Here is a 21,071-nt window from a genome sequence, read left to right as displayed (position 1 = left end):
GGAGTGGGGGGGTTAGGGAGTTGCACAGGGGTAGAGTCTACTGCTAGCCTTACGTCCCTCTGTTGCTGACAACAAGGAGCTAGGCATGGTCTGCCCATCTTGTGGAACTAATCTTTCTAACATAACCAAATCTCCCTTGGTCCAGGACTGCACATTCTCGGTCCTTTCTGCTCTCTCTGGGCTCCTGTCTTTTTTGTACATCCGGCTCAGGGCAGACAGCCTAGGGCCCAGGTCTCAGAGGTGTCACATAGATATGGCCCAGTATCACTTGGATGCCAGGACAGGGCCGAATCCAATCTCATAGAGTATTGGCCACCAAGCTCTCATATCCCTGTATCGGTCTGGACAGCAGGCTTCAAAAGGGTGTGTTATGAAGAAGGGGATCGTGGAGTTTGGAGTGCACCTTTTCTTACGTACAAAGCAGTCATTGACCTATCTACGTTGCTGTTCATATCTGCATAGTCAAGAGTCCTTTGATACATTTGTAAATCATCACTTGGTTGGCATCCCTTATGCCCCAGAAATACAGGGTCTAGTCTAAGCTTCTGAAAGCTATTTTTATATGGAGTTTTAATTTTTTTGCTATATATGCTACAAATGTGTATGTTTTAAATTTTTCTTGGCGGTAAAGTGTTTATTATGGTCTTTGACTTGTCCTCCTGTAACACAATAGTCAGTGTATGGGACAGAATAGAAACACTTATTCTCACGCCTTTTATATTTACAGGGGAATTAGGAAGGACTTGATATTCTGTCCTGTCTGTGTGAGCTCCTCATTTTACAGGCCTGGGAGTCCAGTGGTAGCATTTGAAACCCCAAGTGCCACATAGCAACAGCAGACTCTACAGAGAAGTCCCAAAGTAGCTTGGACTATTATTAGGGTTAGACTGAGTGAAGATGCTTCCGTAGCTCCATGAAAGAGGACGGGGAGGTGGAGCTGGGATGGAGGGGGACGAGGGAACCAGATATCTGGCCAAAGGATCAAGAGAAGTCTGGGTTGGCAAGTGGGTAGAGAGGGGTTCCAGGATCCTAGGCAAGCTAGGAGCTGCGTGCACAGTCTTCCTGTGGTCTTCAGCCTTGCACCAGTGCCACTGTGGGTGCTCGGGAGTTAAATGAAGGGACAAATAAATGGTTGGAAATGGTTTGTAAGCTCAAATCCCTGCCCCAAGGACAACCAAAGTGTTCCTACCAGGTTCCTGGTTCCCTCACTGGAAGACTATGGGTCTGGGGGCCTTGGAAGCCCAGCCCTAGGGCTCTGTTCAGAGACAGCCGACATCTGAGCTGTGGTATCTCACTTCTGGTAGGTGTGGGTACCTACGTCACCTGTCCCCAGGCCTGGAGAGCCAGAAGCCCGAAGTCCCTGTTGTGCCTTCACCTGGATCACCAGCTGCTTCATGGTTACCTATCAAGTTCTCAGCTGCGGGCTGGAAACCAAAACGGGGAGAAGGAGAAAAAGTATAGGGTGTTTCCTGACTGTACGGAGAGTTCAGAAACTGATGGAAAAAAATGAGGCAGACCACAGAGGCCACAGAAATAAGCTACTCTGACACTACAGTAGCTGCTAGGTGCAAGGTCAGGATAGCCCCAAGGCAGAGTGTCACCTGGCCCAGAGTGACTCCTTTTCATGGACTGATCTCGTCCAATAGCTGCAGAAGGCATCAGACACTCTATAAAGCCCTAAGTACAAAATGAAATGAACCTGAAGGGCAGGCAGTATCTGTCCTAGAGGGTCCCCCCCACAGGGTTAGTTGACTTTGTGAATACCACTGCAGTTTCTCCTTGGCCCCTCCTGCTCGTGGTCCCTGCTCTGTGCCTGAGGTGACCCCCTCAAACATCTTACATATTAAACTGTTTCCTTGTCTGTTGCCCGAGACCCCCAGCCTTTGAGTGAAAGGGAACATGATATCAGGAAGCAGTCACAGAGGCACACCCGGGGTTTCTATCTTAGTCACCGTTCTATTGCTGTGGAGAGACACCGTGACCAAGGCAACTCTTATGAAAGAAAGCATTTAACTGGGGGCTTGCTTACAATTTCAAAGGCTTGGTCCATGACCCTTGTGGGTGGGCACAAGGTGGCACACAGGGCACTAGGGCAGCAGGTGAGAGCTGCATCCTAATCAACAAGCTGAGGGATTCTGGGCCTGGTGTGAGCTTTTGAAACCTCAGAGCCCACCTCTAGTGAATCACTTCCTCCAGCAAGGCCACACCTCCTAATCCTTCTCAAATAGTGCCACTCTCTGATGACGGAACATTTAGCTATAGGCTGGGGGAGAACATTTTAATTCAATGTAGCACAGTGTCTATGATTCCAAATTTAAGCTCCGTGAGAACAGCAGACAGAAATCAGTTGTCAGATTAGCCCTACAACCTGGGACCACAGGCTGGGTACCATCTTCCCCTCTCTCCAGGCATATTGGCTCCTTTAATTGCAACACTTACTTTGGGGCAAGGCGACTGCTACTAGAACTGTCACGTTCTGGGGGTCGATGAAACGGTCCAAGCGAAGCCTGTATCCTGTGCCCCTGACTGTGACCCCATGAGGCTGGGATGAGAGGAATGGGAATGGGCGTCCTGTGGGAGATTGTAGGGGACACAGGGTGCACAGACTGGAATAGAGTCTGGCACCACTGTCTGGAGAGCAGACGAAGCACATGCAACCCATGAGACCCACAACGCGCTGCTAATGACCCCCTCAGACACTTTTTACCACTGAATTATTGTCTCTCCTGTTACTGATTCAATTAGTCCTTATTACAGAGAAGCCAGGTGGAGCTGGGGTATGAAGCTGGGTGTCCAGAGTCTTCTGATTCAGCGATGTAGAGGGCTTACAGGTGAGCCCAGCATCTTAGGGTGGAGGCTGGGTACTCACCTTATGCCATTCTCGGTTTCCTGTGTGTTAAGGGCTGAGCACAGAGGGAAAGATAAGAAACTAGGACAGCAAAGGCACCTTTTGGGGGACACAGACTGGAGGAGTTTAAACACTAGTTGGGAAAAGGACCCTAGATGTCACCCCCTCCCCTAACATCTCTGTGAACAGCAATGGCCAATATGAGATAACCTGGAAATAATCTAAGGTCAGGGACCGGCTCCTGGTACACGCTATCGTGGTGGCAATGGTGGCAGGGAAATGCTACAGTCAGCTCATTTGGTGGCCCCAGTAGAGCAGGTGACTCAGGACAGCAGCCAAACAGCCCTCCCAGCCTGGGAGATGCTGTCCAGCAGATGGCCTTCTGGCAAGGGGTGGCAGCAGGGCAGGAGCAGGCTGTGCATTCTAAGAATGTGGGACATCCTGTAACCTCATCCCCCGGCACTGCCAAGAGCAGAGGAAGTCTGTGGCAGCTGCAGAGCCACCATAAAAGCACCTGCAGCCCGGTGGTGGACGTGCCACACATTTGGCCAGACTAGTCTTTGGCAGTGTTATTTTTATAACATCTGATCTTATCAAAAGGATATTATTCCGAACGTTTACAAGCCTGTGCTGGTGTTTTCTGTCTTCTTCATTGCCTCTCGCTCTGACTTCCCCTGCGGAATCACCTTTTCCGAATGAGTCCCTGGCAATAATTACTTCGAGAAACTCATTATTGGGCAATTCTTCATTAATGCTGACCCGCCCTTGTTAGTCAGTCAGATCTAGGGAGTTTGTGGCTGCACAGACAGAATGACTTCGCCTTTAACACACTGTACTCAGGACACCTTGGGACCTGAATGTTGAATACTGACCATCACATTAGAGCTTTGCCCTGGGCTAGCTCTAACCAGTGTGACATCTCCCTAGCCCCCCAACCTCTCCTGAATTCAATCACCCACAACTGACTGTGAGTTTAAGCCCCCCTTGTATTCCAAAATAAGCTTACTTCCAAAATCCTAGACAGTTCAAGGCCCCAGGGGGACCCTCATCAGCTTCACGTCCCTGGGAATAGCTGCATGAGGGATCCATGGTGACCACTCCCGCTTTCTTGGGAGAATCCCGTGGGACATTTACATGGCTCTGGGTTTCATGGTTGCTCTGAGAGAACTGTGATGGGGGATGGAGCTCCACGTTGAGTCTGTGATGCTGTGCAGCTACAGACAGAAGCTCCGGGGTGAACATTCGTGAGAAGAATCTGATCCTCACAGACCCAGGACACGGAGGACGGGACAGGTGCCCTCCTGTCTGCTTGCAGGTTAGAGCAGTCACCTTCAGGCAGACAGAAAGAGACAGGAAAGGGTGGAGGTGAGGGAGAGTGGCAGAAAAGAATGGGAAGGGTGGTGGGGAGTAGAGCGAAAAGTGTGCTCAGCTCAGCAAAGGTCTTTCTGAAGGGCCCCGTGTAAAGAGCATGCTCTACCAGCCAAGGCCTTGAGAAGCCTGCTCATTATTCCTGAGGCCTCATTCTCGGTGCCAACAGGGAAACCTCAGCTTAAACAACTAGGTCAAGGTCACAGAACCAACTACTGACAGAGTAGAGACTGGCCTCAGGCCCTGACTACAGAGCCTGTAGGCTAAGAGCCTGTGTCACACGGCTTTGCTCAACACCATTTCAGCTTTGATGGCCTCCTTGGGCCCTCAGCGTATCTGTCTTTCCGACGGGACAGCACTCCCTCCCGGACCAGTCAGCGGAGAGAGGGATGACTGTGTAGACTCATGCTTCCTTTTCAAGCTCAGTCTTACTTGTCTAGACAGATGGCAGCCACTGAGAAGGTGGGGCAGAACCAAAAGGGGCTTGGGCAACAATGGGTGCTGCTCTGTCTCCACTGACAACATCCTTCCTCTAGCGGCCATGTTGGCTGTGGGAATGGGCTTGTGCTCCTTCTGAGACTGACCTTTTCCTCTCCTCAGATCCCCTCAAGCCAGGCCTAGGGGCCTCTCCTCCCAGCCAGCGCACAGGCTGGCCAGTGCTCGGCTCTCTCTCCTCTGCCTGTGTTTGCAGAGCTCCTCCTCGCTCTTGTTATTGGACAAGCTTCCAAGAGCGAGAGGCCAGGTTCACTCAGAGGCTACACCATGGGAGTGGAAAAGGAGGGGCAGGGAACATGGTGGGAAGCTGCCTCTAAGCATGGAGCAGCGTCAGAGAAAGGAGCGGGGAAAGGAACAGCAGGGTAGGACACCCCACCCACCGCAGCCTGCTTGAAGCACTCCTTCCCAAGGCCTGAGACATCTGGAAGGGGAGTAGCTGGTAGGTTCCATTAAATCCCTACCTGCCTGAGGTTGTACCAACTGCATCTGGAAGGAGCCCAGTGCCTAGAGAAGGAAGACTCTGCTCCTTCAGTACAGCTCGTCTTCTCAGTTGTTCCTGGCCCTCCCAGCCAGGCCTTCCCTGCTCTCTCAGGTCCTCCATCCTCCTTCCACCTCAGCCACCTGCAGCTGATCCTAAGCACAGAGTTCACATGCAGTCTCCACATCCTGTGATCAGAGGGTTCCAGGGCTCCCTCTTCACAGATGTGGTCAGCCCCATACTGTCAGAGAAACTGCTTCTCCTCTCCTTATTGGAGGGTAGAGAAGGGCGGACCAGCCCATCTACGCTATTAACATCGCACAATCTGAACAGGGAGGTTGTACCCCGTGCCTTAGGTTTTCCTAGAACCAACTCTCCTTATCCCATCAGAGCCGTGGGATAAGGAAAGTTCTGGAAGGAGGGTAAGGGCTTGTAGGGGCAACCATGGAATACAGAATAATGCCAGGGCGGGCAGGCGCCTGTGGGGTGGAGGGCAGTGGAGAAATAGAGGAAAAGCTGAAAGAAAGTTTGCACTAATATCTGCTTCCCCATCCCCAGGGAGATGCTAAGGGGAGAGAAAATCTAATGAAACCAAGGGTCAGGGCCTGGAGATGGCTTGGCAGTTAAGAGCTCTTGCTGTTCTTGCAAAGGACCAGACTCTGGCTCTTAGCATCCATATGAAGTGGTTCACAACTACTTATAACTCCAGTTCCAGGAGGTCCGATGCCCTCTTCTGATCTCCACTGGCACCCCCACACACATTCACATGCATATGTAAACACACACATGTACACGTGAATAAAACAAGCTTTAAAACACCCCAACCCCAAATCCATACCCAAACAAACGGAACAAATGAACAACAACAATGACAAAAGCAAGGGCCCAGAGACACATGCCTGTAATCCCAGCACTGGGAGCACCTGGGACGAGGAGGCAAGAAGACCAGCTTAGGCTGCAGGGTGTGACCCTGTCTTGAAAAACAATTATCAAACCAATGCCAAGGACACTCAGGGTGACTTCATAACTTCCCAGTGTCCTCTTACTTTCAAATTAGTTAGTTGCCTAAGTTAAATTTAGGTGTTCATCCAGGACACATACACACACATGCACACACACATATGCAAAATACATACACACATACATACACAGGAGCAACACACACACAAACACATATATACATAAATACACAAACACACATACACATACATACACACAAACACACATACACACATACACATACACACACACATACACATACACACATACACACACAAACATACACATACACACACCACAAACCATACACATAGTCCAGCGCAATACAGCCATGTCCATGTGACTCCCCCAAACCCATTCCTTTCAAAGCCGCCAAGTAGGAGGGGCCCTCTCATGAGCTGGAAGCACACCAAGCCCATTTCCTTTTATTGCAACTGCCACCCTCCTAGAATTTCTCCTTCTCGGCAGGTCCAGGCCATAGGGACATTAATCCCTATTCAAATGAACCTTCAAGGCTCTTCCTTCGATAAAAAGAGAAAAATGTCTCCCACCTCCCAATGCTGCAGTCCTGTATGCATTCCCAGGAAGGGAGGGGAGGGGCTCAGCGCCTACATAGAAGCTGCCTCAAGTTTCCTCACCTGGCTCTCTCTTGTTGGAAAGAAGAAACGCGACCCTTCTTTACCTCCTCCCTGAGGCCCCCCTCCAAGAGCTTTAATAAACACTGATTATTTCGGTCCTCCCCACAGCTGTCCCGTGAATTGTCCAGCGAGGGTTACAGGGTGGGAGCCAAGGTTGGAGCGCAGAGCTCAGATCTCTGGAATAAAGCTGTTCTCTCCCTCCCCCGCCACTTGGCTCAGCAGGGGAGGGGGGAGTCTCCACTCCTGCCTCTGCCTTCCCCTCTCCTGCCTTCTTTATCCTCTCTCCCTTCTCATGGGCCACATTCTAATTTCACAACCTCTACTTTCCCATATATATGAAAATACAAAAAATTAAAATCTATGATCCACATATAAAAGAACATGTGATATTTATCTTTCTGAGTCTGGCTTATTTCACTTAACATCATAATTTCCAGTTCCACTCATTTTGCCTGAAAACGTCCTCATTTAATTTTTCTTGGGGGCCGAACAAAATTCCACCGTGTACAGGTACCACATTTTTGTTACCCACTTATCTCTGGACAGACACAGGATGCATTATGAAGGTCATATGATCACCACCAACTTGGTTTCGCCCCAGGGATGCAAGGGTGGGTCAACGTATACACATGCAGATAGAAACACGAATGCATAATACAGCATAGAAGTAGACTTAAGGACAGACCCACGGTCATCTCAAAGGACACACAAAAGGCATTTGACAGAGCATCCCTTCATGGTAAGATCCCCGAAGAAATTAGAAACAGAAGGGACGTATTTCAATGTAATGCAGGCTACATGAGTCAAAGCTACAGCCCACATTTTACTAAGTGAGGGGAAACGGAAAGAGATCCTCAAAAACATGGCGCAAGAGTGGGGCGCCCACTTTCTCCACTCATCTCTTGGCTGCAGCAGTGAGAAAGGAATTTGTAGGAGAGCAGGAAGCCAAGTGATCTCAGCGGTGGCAGACATGATCCTTAATTCATGCTTAAGGGACCTGAGGGATTCACCCAGAAACACTAGAATCCGATGAGTATTTGCGAAGCGGCAGAATATAGAACCACTAACTTTCCTAGCAATAACGAACATGCTGAGAAATTCCCAAGGAAAAGTTTTCAACCACAGCAGTTTCAGAAAGAAAATGAAATGTCCAGAAGTCAACCTGAGGAGGTGAAAGACCTGCACGATTAAAACTTTAAACCAATAAAGAAAAAAAAATGGAGGAAGACAGTGTTCTATGACGGAATTAATGTGGTGAAAATGGACATATTGCTAAGGACACAGATTCAAGGCAGTCCTCATGGAAGTCCCAACAACATGCTTCATAGAACCTGGGAAGGATTCTAACACACACATGAAGATGTAAGATAGCAAAAGAAATGCTAAACAGAAAGAAACCATGGCGGCAGTATCACAATGTCTGATTTCAACGAATACCACAGAGCCACAGGGGCAAAGATAGGCCGACTCTGACACACACACAAAAACAGACAGGTAGTGAACGGACTAGAATAAACCCACATAGCTACAACCACCGCGTTTTTGATATATGTATCAAAGATATACATTAGATTTAGAAAAAAAAAAAAGCCTTCAACAAATAGTGCTGAGAAATCTGACATCCTCAAGCAAAATAACAGAATTAGATACATATCTCTCACACTAAGAATGTACTCGGGATTAACCAAGGCCTTACTATAAGGCCTGAAATGTTGACACAGCAATAGGGAAACACATTAAGATACAGGAATAGACAGAAAGGGACCCCGATAACACAGGAAGGAGCGCCAAGAACTGATAGATGGGACCCTGCATGGTTAAAACGTTTCTATACAGCAAATGAAACCATCACCAGAGTGAAGCGGCAGCTGGCAAAATGGGAGATCTTTGACAACTAAACTTTAGACAAACATTTAATATACAGAATATATAAAGATGGGTTAATAAATTGGGCAGACAGCTCTCAAAGGGAGAAGCATAATGGGGTCTGACAAGAGGGCTTGGAGGGTAAAGGTACTTGGTGCTAAGCCTGGTGACCTGAGTTCAATCCCCGGGATCCACACGGTAGTAAGAGCGAACTGACTTTTACAAAATGCCCTTTGACCTCCACACATGAGCGTCATAGAACATACATAACATGCACACACACACACACACACACACACACAGCTCTTAGAAAGAGAGCTTAATAGGACGTTACATTTTAAAAAGTATAAATGACCAATAGATAGTTTAAAAAGTATTCAACATCCTAGGCATCAGGAAATACACACATTTAAACTATTTTAAGATTCTATCTCACCCCAGTCATAATGGCTCAGACCCCATGCTGTCTAGGTGCTGCTGTTGGGAGTACAGACTGGTGGGGCCGCTGCGGAGATCAGTACGGAGGTTTCCCAAACAGCTAAAAATAGTACAGCCATAGGACTCAGCCATACCACCCCGGGGTTTGTACCCGGGAAACTTAGCACATAGATGCCTGCACATCTGTGTTTACCGTGCCATTATGCAGAAGGGTTAACACATTGCAACAGGCAGGAGCACCTTTTGAGCAATCTGCCTAGGGCCAAGCTGCAGCGAGGAGCGGTGGGAACCAAAGCTTGGAGACAGGCTCAAGGGCAGAGCTGCCTTCCCTTTGCCAGGAATTCAAGTCTGGATGACTCTCTTGTGTCTAAGTCTGGGACCTCTAAAATTGTACCCCTGGGAATTAGTTTCAGGATGGTTCTCAGCTTACAATTGGCGGGTACATTTTTTGAGGGCAGAAGCTGAGCTTTGGTTGATTTGCTACTCACAGAATGGGGTTGGGAAATGTTGGCTGAGGAATGAATGAAAGAATGAATGAATGGATGGATGGATGGATGAATGAATGAGTGAGTGAATGAATGAATGGATGGATGGATGAATGAATGAGTGAGTGAATGAATGAGTGAATGAATGAATGGATGGATGAATGAATGAATGAGTGAGTGAATGAATGAATGGATGGATGGATGAATGAATGAATGAGTGAATGAATGAATGAATGGATGGATGGATGGATGAATGAATGAATGGCACTCTAAGCTGCTATTAGACCTACTAGTAAAATAAGGCAGGGAGCATCCCAAGGTTCTATGCAGAAGTGGGTAGGATATCATGGGGAGAGGACAGAGAAGAAAGTGACACCAAGTCAAATTCTGTCACATCCCAGTCGCTAACACCCCCAGACCAGCCAGGGATGCTCCAGTAGCTCATCTGGTCATCTGGTTCCTGTCCTCAGAGAGCATGGCTTTGAGCACGTATGTTCCATTTCGTAACTCCTGCTAACTCCCGCTCCAAAGAATTGGAACAATCGTCCTCTGAGTATGTGACACATTCAGAGCGGTCAAAGCTAAACTTCAGGGTCTTTTTTTTTATCTGAGGGCTCTGAGTTGCTCCAAGTGGCAGAAACTCCATTCACAAATCATGCGTTGTGCTGCACCAGGCTTTCCCTGAACTGCTCTACACGTGTCCGCTGTGTGAAACTCTCTGGAGAAGGAGAACCTGACCTACGGTCACGTCAGTGGGGGGAGCCAAGGCACAGAGGACACTGTGGATCCTCAGACTTCATTCATCACCACCACCTGTTTGCTGCTTTGATACTTCTCTCAGTGGAACCCGCACCCACCAGACTTTAAAAGGCTTCAAGATGAGAGCAACATGTGGTCAAGTCTAGGGGCTGAAGGACTAAACACTGATTTGAAGGTACAGAGCCTGACCCAGCCTGTTCTTGAGACACACTGGACAAATTCCAACACAGTGACTCCCCCAAGGACCTACTGAATCCCCTGCTAGTGCTGAAGTTTGGATCACAAAGCCACAGAATGTCTAATGACCTGCATTTAACACGCTAAGATGCAGGGTGAGCTTTCAAAATCTTTGGGTAGTACTAAAGTGAGTCCTCTATTCCTCACGTCTCAGTGTCTTCTGTTGAGAGAGTGTCAGCCCCTCCATCGTCACGGCAATCCCAAAAATTATGTTACTGCAGACCTTAGATGCCACCGAGAAAGAGCACCCAGCACACACAGAAATTACAGAATTGTTACGGAGAAACTTAGAGGGGGAGCTGAGACTCCAGCCACCATGGAAAACAGTCCATCAGTTCCCCAAAGCGTAAACAAGATTGTTCTGTGAGCAGAAATCCCGCCTTTATGAGTATGTCCAAGAGAATGAAACCCAGGGCCACACAAAAGCTTATACGCAGAAGACCACAGAAGCGCTGTTTATAAGAATGTGAACACAACCCACCCACTGGTGAGAAGGTGAAGAAAATGTGGTAGAGCCACGACAGGATCTCATACTGATGCGTGCTCACACAGACGGAGCCCTGAAAAGCACTGTGTGAGCTAAAGGATCAGATCACACATGATGTTGCACTCCATCTAGAAAAGCGTCCAGAACAAGCAAGTCTAGAGAGACAGAAAGCGGACTATTGATTGAGATGAAGTGGGCAGGACGCTTCTTTCTGTCGTGATAAAAAAAAATCTAACATTGGTTATAGAACGGTTGCGTGAGCCTACACATCAGCTAGAAGGCCAGCGAAGGAGTAAAGACACAAGAACTACAATTCAGGGAAATGGCTCTTCAGACACAAAAGTGCATCTTCAATCCTACGATTTCAAAGCAGAGGCAGGAGGACCAGGAGTTCTAGGACTTTCTCAGCTACTTAGGGAATTTGAGGCCAGCATGGGCTACATGAGTTTCTGTCTCAAAGACAAAACCAAACCGAAAGCTACTGAGAGATGGCTTAGCAGGTAAGAGCTTGTTACTCTGACAGAGAGGACTCAGTTTGGCTCCCAGCACTCACAGGGTGGTTCACAACCATCCATAGCTTTAGGCCTAGGGTATCTGATGCCTTCTTCTGGCTTTTTGCAGGCGTCAAGCCATAGGTGGTTCAAATGTAGACAAAATACACATTAACACAAAAATAAATCGGTGAAATCTTTAAAAACCAGACAAACCCACCCACAACACTCCAAATCTAAAACAAAGCAATCCTTTAAAACAAAAATCTTTATTTTCACCAGGCGATGGTGGCATAAACCTTTAATCCCAGCCCTCAGGAGGCAGAAGTAGGTGGGTCTCTATGAGTTCAAGGCCAGCCTGATCTATAGATCGAGTTCCAGGAGAGCCAGGGCTACACAGAAAAACCCTGTCTTGAAACTCTCCCATCCCACAGAAAGGACTTATTTCGTTCTGCCTCCCAGAGGTGGCCTCTGCTAAACTTAACTCATTCTAAGGAAGCGTCAATATGAGCCGGGCCCACTGTCCAGTCTACGATAGCTTATCCTAGTGGCTTCACAAAGAACAGTGGGGCAATTGGTTATCTCTCAATAATGGAGTAGAATCATTTTTCAGAAACCTAGCACAGTGGTTCAGCAGGCAAAAGGGTTTGGGGACAACCGGATGGCCTGAGTCTGAGCCCAGAAACGAACAGAGTAGAAGGAGAGAATCAACTGCTCAAGTTATCAGGTAAATTACCACAGATGCTGTATGGCATATCTGTGCCCCCCACATGTATGTATACATGTACACACACACACACACAAACACACACGCAATACACTTTTAAAAAAATATAAAAAGAATGGAGAGACTCAATAGACAACAAAAAGTGAGAGTCATGCATGTGCATGTGTAAGTTCCCATACATGGGAGACAGTCTGAGGGCCAAGGCCGATTACATGACATCAACGGGAGGGTCACAAATTTGGTTGCATCAAGTTCGTACGTAACTTAGAAAAACCCGCAGAGACTGCCCACCTTCTCAGGCCACTTCCCTAGTTCGGAATCTCAGTTGTCCTGCTCTATTTGTCCTGTGGATGGATTGATCATTGATTACTGTATTACTGTCAGCCCCTGGTTCCTGTCTAGGATAAGCAGGCTGTGGCTGGCCAGGCTTCTCTGTCCCCTGCTCTCAGAGCATCCGTGTCATGTCTTCAGTGGGAACGGAGAGGCACACGGTGAAGGAAAGATTGAAAGGTGACCTTAGCTGGAACCCCTCCACATCAGACCTGGATGGAGGGACCTGACAGATGACGCAAAAGCAAGGGGCAGCCAGACAGTGTCCCTCCTGTAAGCCCAGGATCAAGTCCCTCTGAGGGATACGAAAATCACGCTTCAATCCCAAATGTCATCCACCAGAGATCGATTCTCTCTTCAAAGGAATTTACTCATCGTGCTTCATCATAGAACCTCAGGGTTGCTCCGTATTCAAAGTTATTAAGTAACCATATGCAGAATGTATGCTATCAAAGGCTGGTGCCATCACTCCTCCCCTCGAGCTGTTCTCTTTCTCCTTTTGTGCTTAGTCATGAGAAGTCTAACAAGTTAAAAATCAAAACAAATACTAACAAGCAGAAAGAGAGAGAGAGGGGGGGGGAGGGAGGGAGAAAAGGGGGGAGGGAGGGAGGGAGGGAGGGAGAGGGGCAGGGAGAGGAGAGAGAGAGGGGAGTGGAGAGGGAGAGGAAGAGAGAGAGAAAGAGACAGAGGCCCTTCGTGGAAGCTGCTATGTGGTGGCTTCAGAAAGGAAAACACGTCTGACTAATATGAAGGAGACTCCAAATTGCTCTTGGCAACAATCTCTCAACCCGATTCCCCTCCCTCTATTCATCCCCGCAGATCCCAGCCAAAGGAAAACAAACCGAACAGCCCTCTCCCTGGCCCAACCTGTGGGGCTGCACGGCTGAGCAGGGCTGAGCCAACAAACATCCCTGGGCAATTATACACCTGTGTAATTGCTGTAAACACAGGACAGCCAGCCCAGTGCAAGCCACCCTCCTCGAGCTAAGCATCTCAACACCAGGAGGAAGAGTTCCGAGAGGGGGATGTCAAAGCGAAGCTCGATCTCATCCAGTGACTTGGAGCTCAGATATTTTCTTCCCTTTAGGAAAAGGGGGAGAGCGACTCTCGTTCTGGCCAGAGTGCTGAGAAGACCACAGAGGCAAGATCCCAGAGCATCCCCCAGCCAGCCAGGAGCTGTGATATCTATCAGCTTGTGGTCCTCCCAGAAGTGACAGTTAAATAAAGTAGAGGTAGTTATCATGCCACTTAAGGAGAGTTGACAGACCAGACCCTGAGACAAGTATGGCTGTGTTTCAACCCTCCATCGGACATCGTTCTATTGGGTCAGGTAGGTCTGGTCAGCTAACGAAGAGGGCAGTGTCAGGCAATACAGTTGAAGCAGGGATCTTTTTAGCTGAGCTCAGAGACCCCCCATGGTAGGCTAGTATAAGCCATTCTGAGACACGGGACTGGCCGGAGACCTGACTCACCAGTCCTACTTCAGCTACCAAGTCCTGGAATAGTGAGCAAGCTCATATCTTAAGGTAAGGTCAGGGGCTTGACACAGCATGCGAGCCCTGAGCTTGTGGGACTTGCCGTCTTGGTTATTGAGGAGTGTGGGGTATCAGGAGTGTGACAGACCGGGCGCTGCTCCAAAGAGGGGCCAGTCCTCTCAGAAGTAGCACAGGGCTGCTTCTTCATCGGCAGTTGTCATGCACCAAAAACCTCATTTCAGGTCCCACAACTGTAGTAAGGCTGTAGCCATCTAAGTGACTGGGGCTCCCCTGGCTTCCTGGGCATTCAGAGCAGAGAACTGATCCTGCTATGTGCACTCTTGAAGCCAGGGACAAGTACTGTGACTTTAGCATGGAGACAATTGTTAGTCCTACTTCCTCCTTGCCTTCTCCCATCCCCCCTCTTCACCCAGGTCTCCTATGACATCTCCCCACCCCACAGCCTTACTTAGTCAACCATTCCCAGCGAAAGCCAGGCATTCATGTTACTACTCCCACTGGCAGAGGTCAGGCCCTGTCTGATTTCATTTACTGACAGATGCCTAGCACTTACCACAGTGCCCAGAAACACAAGCTGTGCAATACATTAGCTATCCTGATTTTGTCTGACTGGAAAATAATCATTTTTAAAAAAAAATTAATTCTATCTGTAACATTTATATACCGGTTTATATCATGCTGTAATTGAAACGGTCTCCTCCTCAATTATTGGCCTATGATTCTCAAAGACATAGGCTATGATGGGTGGCTCTGAATTCAGGCTCATAGATAGCTAACCTAATCCTTTTGAGCCTCAGTTTCTTCATCTGCAGACTGGGACTAATGACGCCAACCCAATGGACTGGTGGGAGTTCAAGAGAAAATGCGGCCAAGTGCCCTCTGGTACAGTGTGTCTCTCTGAGATCCACCTCTTCCTCTGATTTAACATCAACACTGAATCTGACCAGGCCGGTCAAAGCTGCTGCTTTGCAACCTGCAGGCCTCTTGGTCTTCCTACTTAAAGTCTCTGTCCCCATGTCACCTGCATTTTGAAGTCTATACTGAATTCCTCTGGAAGTCTGTGGAGATCCTTCACTTCTCTGGGTTTCCAATAGAGCAGTGGTTCTCAATCCTGTGACCCTTTAATCCAGTCCCTCATGTTGTGGTGACCCCTAACCATTAAACTGTTTTTGTTGTTACTTCATAACTAATTTTCTACTGTTATGAATCATAATACAAATATCTGAGTTTTCTGGCAGTCTTTGGTGACCCCTGTGAAATCCTCAATCCTCAAAGGGGTCTATGACTTAGAGCTGCACATGGGTCACCTATGGGTTTATCCTATGCCTCTGGAAGGGGAAATGAGAAAATCCAATCCCAATACTCTGAGCCTCTCCTGGCAGGGCTGTGCACTCCTTCTGTGTCTGCCGGTTCTATCAAGTCTGCTCCCTCCATGGGGGAAGGTAGTATCATGGGACCTGATTGGTACAGATCCCCACTGTTCTGAGTAAGGGGTCTGGACTCCTATGCTGTCCCTGGTGTGGTTTTGGAGAATTGGACACCCAGTTTCCCACCTGTAAAGTGGAATGGGTGGGGGAGGGGTGGCTTGGGGGAGTTTATGGAACAGCACCAGAGAAATACTCTACTCATCCAGACAGGGGGTGGAGGGGAGGTTGGAAGAATGGACTTCTTTTCCCACTCAGCTCTAAGGGCTTTAAGGGCACGTGGTGGCAGTACCCAGGTTGCTTTTTAATTCCTGAAAGTCCATCCAGAGGGGGCTCCTAAGAATCTAATCAGGGAAAGCGCTAGGGGAAGAGTCGAGCTAAATGAGCTAAAGCTTGAACTTCTGCGAGTTGACCCCCTTCCCTCATGCCTCTACCACCACACCCACTCCCACTTTCCTGCCCCTTCCAGAAATCCATCTGCTCTGAAGAAAACCGCCTACCTGCTTTGATCACTTCCTTTACATTTTAAAATCCTGGCAGTTAGAGAGATTGGCAGTGGCATCACCCCAGTCAGCAGCGGGAAGGCACAGAGCCAGGACTAGCTGCTAAACCAAGAGGGCAGCTGCCCCTTGACTGTCTGTCCACCAGGCAGCCACAAGCTAGGCAGCAGAAGTCAGTATGGCAGTCGGGCACCAAGAGAATCCTCACCACGAGGCATGAAGACTACAGGACCCAGCACTGAGAAGCTCCGTGCTGGGTTGGGCTGGGTAGTGGGCCACTGTTTCTAGCCTCCTGCCTAAGCCAAGACCACGGGAGACAGAGGCCAGGTAAATTCTCGAATAGTTTCCCCTGCACTTGCCACACAAGATTGCCTCACTCCCAACAGAGCTGCAAGACCCCAGCTTGAGTTACTTGACCAGAGAGTTTTCTCTATTTGCCCACACGGGATGGAGGGCAGGAAGGTCCCTCCACTCTGTCAGCTCCAGATTCAAGCCTTAGGTCCCTGACTCTTACCAGAACACTTAAGGCCATCGGTGGATCCCCCTATATTTTTCTGCTCACATCTGAGGACCACGACTTCTGCCAAATTGCCATGGTTTTGTCCCTTCAAGTTTTTGTATCCGATACTCGGGCAGACTAACTTTTTATTCCTCTTGGGGCGCGGGGTATGCAGTTTAAATTGGTCACATTTGTTCGCAACCGCCTTTAGCAGTCTCAAAGGAGGCTGCAAAGAGGAGAGGCTACGGGTGTCGCTGCACAGTCCCAGGTTCTGCCCCAGGTTGAACTCGCATCTCCGCACCCTCATCCAGAGAGGCTAGGTTCAGAAACGATTCAGCCGCGGTGCCAGGCAGAGGCAGCAGGAACCACTCTGCGCCGGAGGCGCCACCCGGGCCAGGCGCCCGCCAAGCTTCCCCGGGCTCCGTCCCTCCTCCTCCCCGCCGCCCAGATGCCCGGACGGAGCCCGGATCACCTCCCTACCCTGGCCGAGTCCGCCGCAGACCCACCTGGCCACGCCGGGGACGTCGTGCTCGTGCCCGGGCTGTGTCCTGAGCGCCGCCAGGGTCCGAGGCTGGGCGTCCACACGGCAGCGCTGCTCCGGGAGCCTGCCGCAGCCAGGGAGAGGTTGTCATTGATTCGCGCTGGGCGAGTTAAGCCATTCCAGGAGTGGTTTGGAGCGAGCACTCCCACCCCTCCCTCCAACCAGAAGTATTTGGCAGCCAGCCCCCTCCGTCCACCTGTACTGTTGAACGCGGGACAAGGACCAATTGCTCCAGTGGCTTTTTCTGCGTTTCTTTAGAATACGCAAATCAACCCTTTAGGAAAGGTAAAACAGAAATGAAAGCAAGGGCGGTGGAGTGGTTTATTTTCCCTCCCCATCCCCCTCCTTTTCTCTAATATTCCACAAAAAGCCTTACCACTTATCTCCAGGCAAGGGAGGCTTTTTATTATTATTGTTTTATTCAATTCTCTGTGTCTGTGTTTTATTTTTAGAGGCAATTTTGTTTCCATTTGCCTGAAACCTGAGTCCAATAAAATTACTAGAATTATATGTTTTCTCCTTAAAGGGTCGTGATTGTAACTTAACCAAATCAAACACTGTACAGCGATCACTCAAACCACACACACACACACACACACACACACACACACACACACACACACACACACACACACACACACACAGAGTTACAGATCTTGGGGGTCACGGGCCTGGCCTGGGTTGGGTCATGAAGTCTGAGGAAGGAGCACCCACGGCCTCCTCTCTCAGTCAGCAAATACTTCACAGTCTGCCTCAATGCTATTCCACTTGGGGTAGGCCTGCCACCATTACAGAGGTGTGTCCCAGCACCCTCTCCCCAGCCTGCCCACACCACACCCTTTTTGTAAACTGCCCTCGGAGGCTCTGGATGGTTGATCTGTCAGGTCTCCCTCCCAGAACTGTCTGGTCACCTGCGGGGGGGGGGGGGGGGGGGGGGGGCGGGAAGGCTATTAACTCTTGAACAGCTGGGTGTTCTCAGGAATGGGGAAGGAGCCAGGGAGGGAGTCCTTGTTGACCAGATGTCCCATGTGTCACCACAAACCGAGGGAGACTGTGAAATGCTTGGCCTTCCTATGCTACTGTTCCAAGGGCAGAAGCCCTAGTTCATCCTAAAAGCCAGGCTACAGTGACCCATGGAGAATTAACACCAGAACCTCGAGCTGCAGAATCCTTGAAGATGTTCCCACCACACTGTGACAGGCTTCTTGGAGTGTGTCTGCCCAGAACCCAGAGAAAGGGTCTCTCTGTAGTTCAGACAAAACCCAAAGTGCTTGGGGCAGGGTTTCTGTATAGCCTGGAATGAACCTGAAGGAACCTGTCAGGTTCTCCAAGCATTATCAGAAGAGCCCAGGAGGCAGTGTGAGGGGAGAGGGGCTGCTGTGGAATACAGAACTGGGAGATGAGGGGAAGAAGGGAGAGTCCTTCATCAGAGATAGTCTTCAAGATCAAATGAGTCTATCATCATCAAAACCACGGATTCCCGGAAGAAAACCAAAGAATTAAACGTCAAACCTTTGTCCACAAGTCACTAGTTCTATAAATATATAACCAGGGGAAACTCTCCTCCATTCCCAGACCTGGGCAGGTAAATAGTCCAAAAACAAGACCTGGATGGAGTTGGTACCCATCCAGAAGCTTATCGTGTACATACCTATGGGGTCTGCTTCAGCACCACAGGTGGGAAAGTGCAATGGGGGCCACTCATGGCCTCCTCTCTGGGGCAGATAAAGCATGGATGGGGGAGAGGAGGGTGTGGGGCAAAGTGCATAAAGCACCATCCCCTGAGGAGGAGGGCGTGATTTCTACAAGTGCCAAGGGACCAGAGCAGCTAGAAGGCAGGCTTATGTGCACGGGCAGGCCAGAAGTTTATGCAGCTGTGAAAGGGAGGGCATGTGGGAGGAGGGCTGGGGAGTGAAGGCAGGAGGTGGAGTCCTGGGCATGTAGACAGCTGGCCTGGCTCAGAGGGTCCTCTTAGTGGGTCAAACATTAGGTGGGGGCCTGAGGGAGTAAAGCCTGCTCATGGATATGGCTTCAGTGCAGGGGAGGGCCTGCTCTTCGGAGAAGGGAGAGGGATGCTTGGAACACCTTTCCAAAGCCAGCTGAAACAGGGGTATACAAAGAGGGTACGGGCAAAGGGGGTGCAGGAGGGCTGACGAGGGAAGGGATAGAAGGGGGAGGGGATTGGCTCAGCCTGTACCAAGCAGCCCCTCCTCACAGGACTCCAGCCAGCTCTGGAAGGAGTGTCTGGGTGGTGCCAGGGCCACTGAATTTACAGCCAAGAGCCCAGAGGAGAGCTGGCCGATATCCAGTCTACCCGCTGGGTCCTGTAGTGGACAGTCAGTGTCACACCTCCCTCCCTCTTAATCACAGTGTGCTCAAGCCCTGCTGGGACACTCCCTTTGGAATAGCTTTGAGCAAAAAATAAAAATAAAAAAATAAAATGGGGAGCACCACCCCTTTAGCCTCACTCTGTGCCAGTTGTCTCCTGGGAACAAGAACATACATAAAGGCAACTCAGAGACGGCTGCGTAGGTAGAGGGGCACTGGGAGGGCTCCCAAAGCCACCCACAGAAGGGACTCTGGGCAGGGCAGACTCTAGACCTGTGATTGCCCATTTCCTTCTAGGCTGGTTCCTTCCTCCTCCCAGCTCTCCGTGATCCCCTCCTTGTTACTCACCAGCCCTCCTGCCCTTTATCAACTGACCCTCCCCCCACCTTTGACCCCTGCACTGTCCTCCCAGGTCAGATCAGCCAGAGCACTAAGTAGGATGGCTTCACAGGCACACTGACTCTTGCCGGCCCTCAAGCAACAGTGTCCACGATCGAGTGACAAAGGGGTCCCTTCTTCAGTCACAGACTTGGCTCAGGACCTACAGAAAACCCCCAGTCAAATCAGCTACTGTCCTCCCAGGAAACCCAGGCAAGGCCTGCTTGTCACCGTGATGTGGGCAATACAGACAGTTTCTACGCATGGGCTACACAGGAGCACAGTGTCCACATGTGGAGACATAAAGAGCAGGACACACACCCGAGACGTGTCTCCAGAGAGGTGACAGAGCATTTGCTGAGGGTCGAGTCCCTCACTGGGTACCCCGAGGCAGCTCCTGCTGCCTTCCTGGGTACTGATGAAGAAACTGGGGCTCTGACAGATCTTAGAACTCCCTCAAGGTCATACTGCATGACATATAATAAAGCTGGCCATCACAGCTTGGTCTTCATGGCTCTGGTGTCCAAGGGCTGCCCTGGAGTTTAAGCACTAGATCTTTGTCCAGCTATACTATCGATTCTCTTCGGAGCTGGGCTTGGCCCTTAGGTGCCCTCAGCTGGGGTGAGTCAACTTTGGGGTCTCCTCCGTTTCGGCCGCCACTTTGCCCATAGCCAATTACCCAACAGCTCGTCCATTTCCACAACAGACTGGAAATCTCTTTCTCCTACCCCTTCGGCTCCCTAGATGATACCCCTCCCGCCCCCGCAAAGCCTCACACTGGCTTCTGCAGAGACCTCTTGGCCCATCTCTATGACTCATCCGTATGCTGCTTCCTAGCCCCATACCACATGACTGCCCACACGATCTGATCAAAACACAAACCTGGTCCTAGAATCTATCTACTATCAGTACTAGAGCGTTTGCCTCACATGTATGAGGTCCCGGGTTCGATCACTGACTCTATTAAAAAAAAAATCAGATCATGTACAGGACACTTGAAATGCTCCCTGGACTGTGCACCAAGGCCACAAGATACCGCGAAATCGCAGCTGCTCTCTCCAAACGGCCTCCCCTTACTTCTGTCATACAGGCAGCTTTCTTTGCCTTTCATTCCCTAACTTGAAATGCCTCCTTCCACCTCGGGTCTCACAGAGATGTCACCCCCTCAAACGGGGTGGGGGGCTTTCCAGACCACACAGATAAATCCGGAACTCCCTTCCCTGCCTGTCCTCTGTCCAAGGCCTTGGATCAAAGCACTG

The 21,071-nt window shown here is 49.7% G+C and overlaps 1 protein-coding gene across 7 annotated transcripts in view; it reads right to left on the bottom strand.

Moving 5' to 3' along the window:
* The window catches only part of Zbtb7c (zinc finger and BTB domain containing 7C), a 329,246-nt gene that overhangs the window by 77,601 nt on the left and 230,574 nt on the right, over positions 1–21,071 (bottom strand). Inside the window, exon 1 of one of the 7 annotated variants that reach the window (XM_039097094.2) lies at positions 17,072–17,900. The exons of the other annotated variants lie outside the window; for them this stretch is intronic. The gene's annotated coding sequence lies outside the window, so the exon portion shown is untranslated. Of the gene's footprint in view, positions 1–17,071; positions 17,901–21,071 lie in introns of those variants that run through there. 7 annotated transcript variants of the gene reach the window in all.

The sequence above is a fragment of the Rattus norvegicus genome, chromosome 18 (assembly GCF_036323735.1).
Source record: "Rattus norvegicus strain BN/NHsdMcwi chromosome 18, GRCr8, whole genome shotgun sequence".
NCBI lineage: Eukaryota > Metazoa > Chordata > Mammalia > Rodentia > Muridae > Rattus > Rattus norvegicus.
This window is presented reverse-complemented; position numbering and strand designations above follow the sequence as displayed.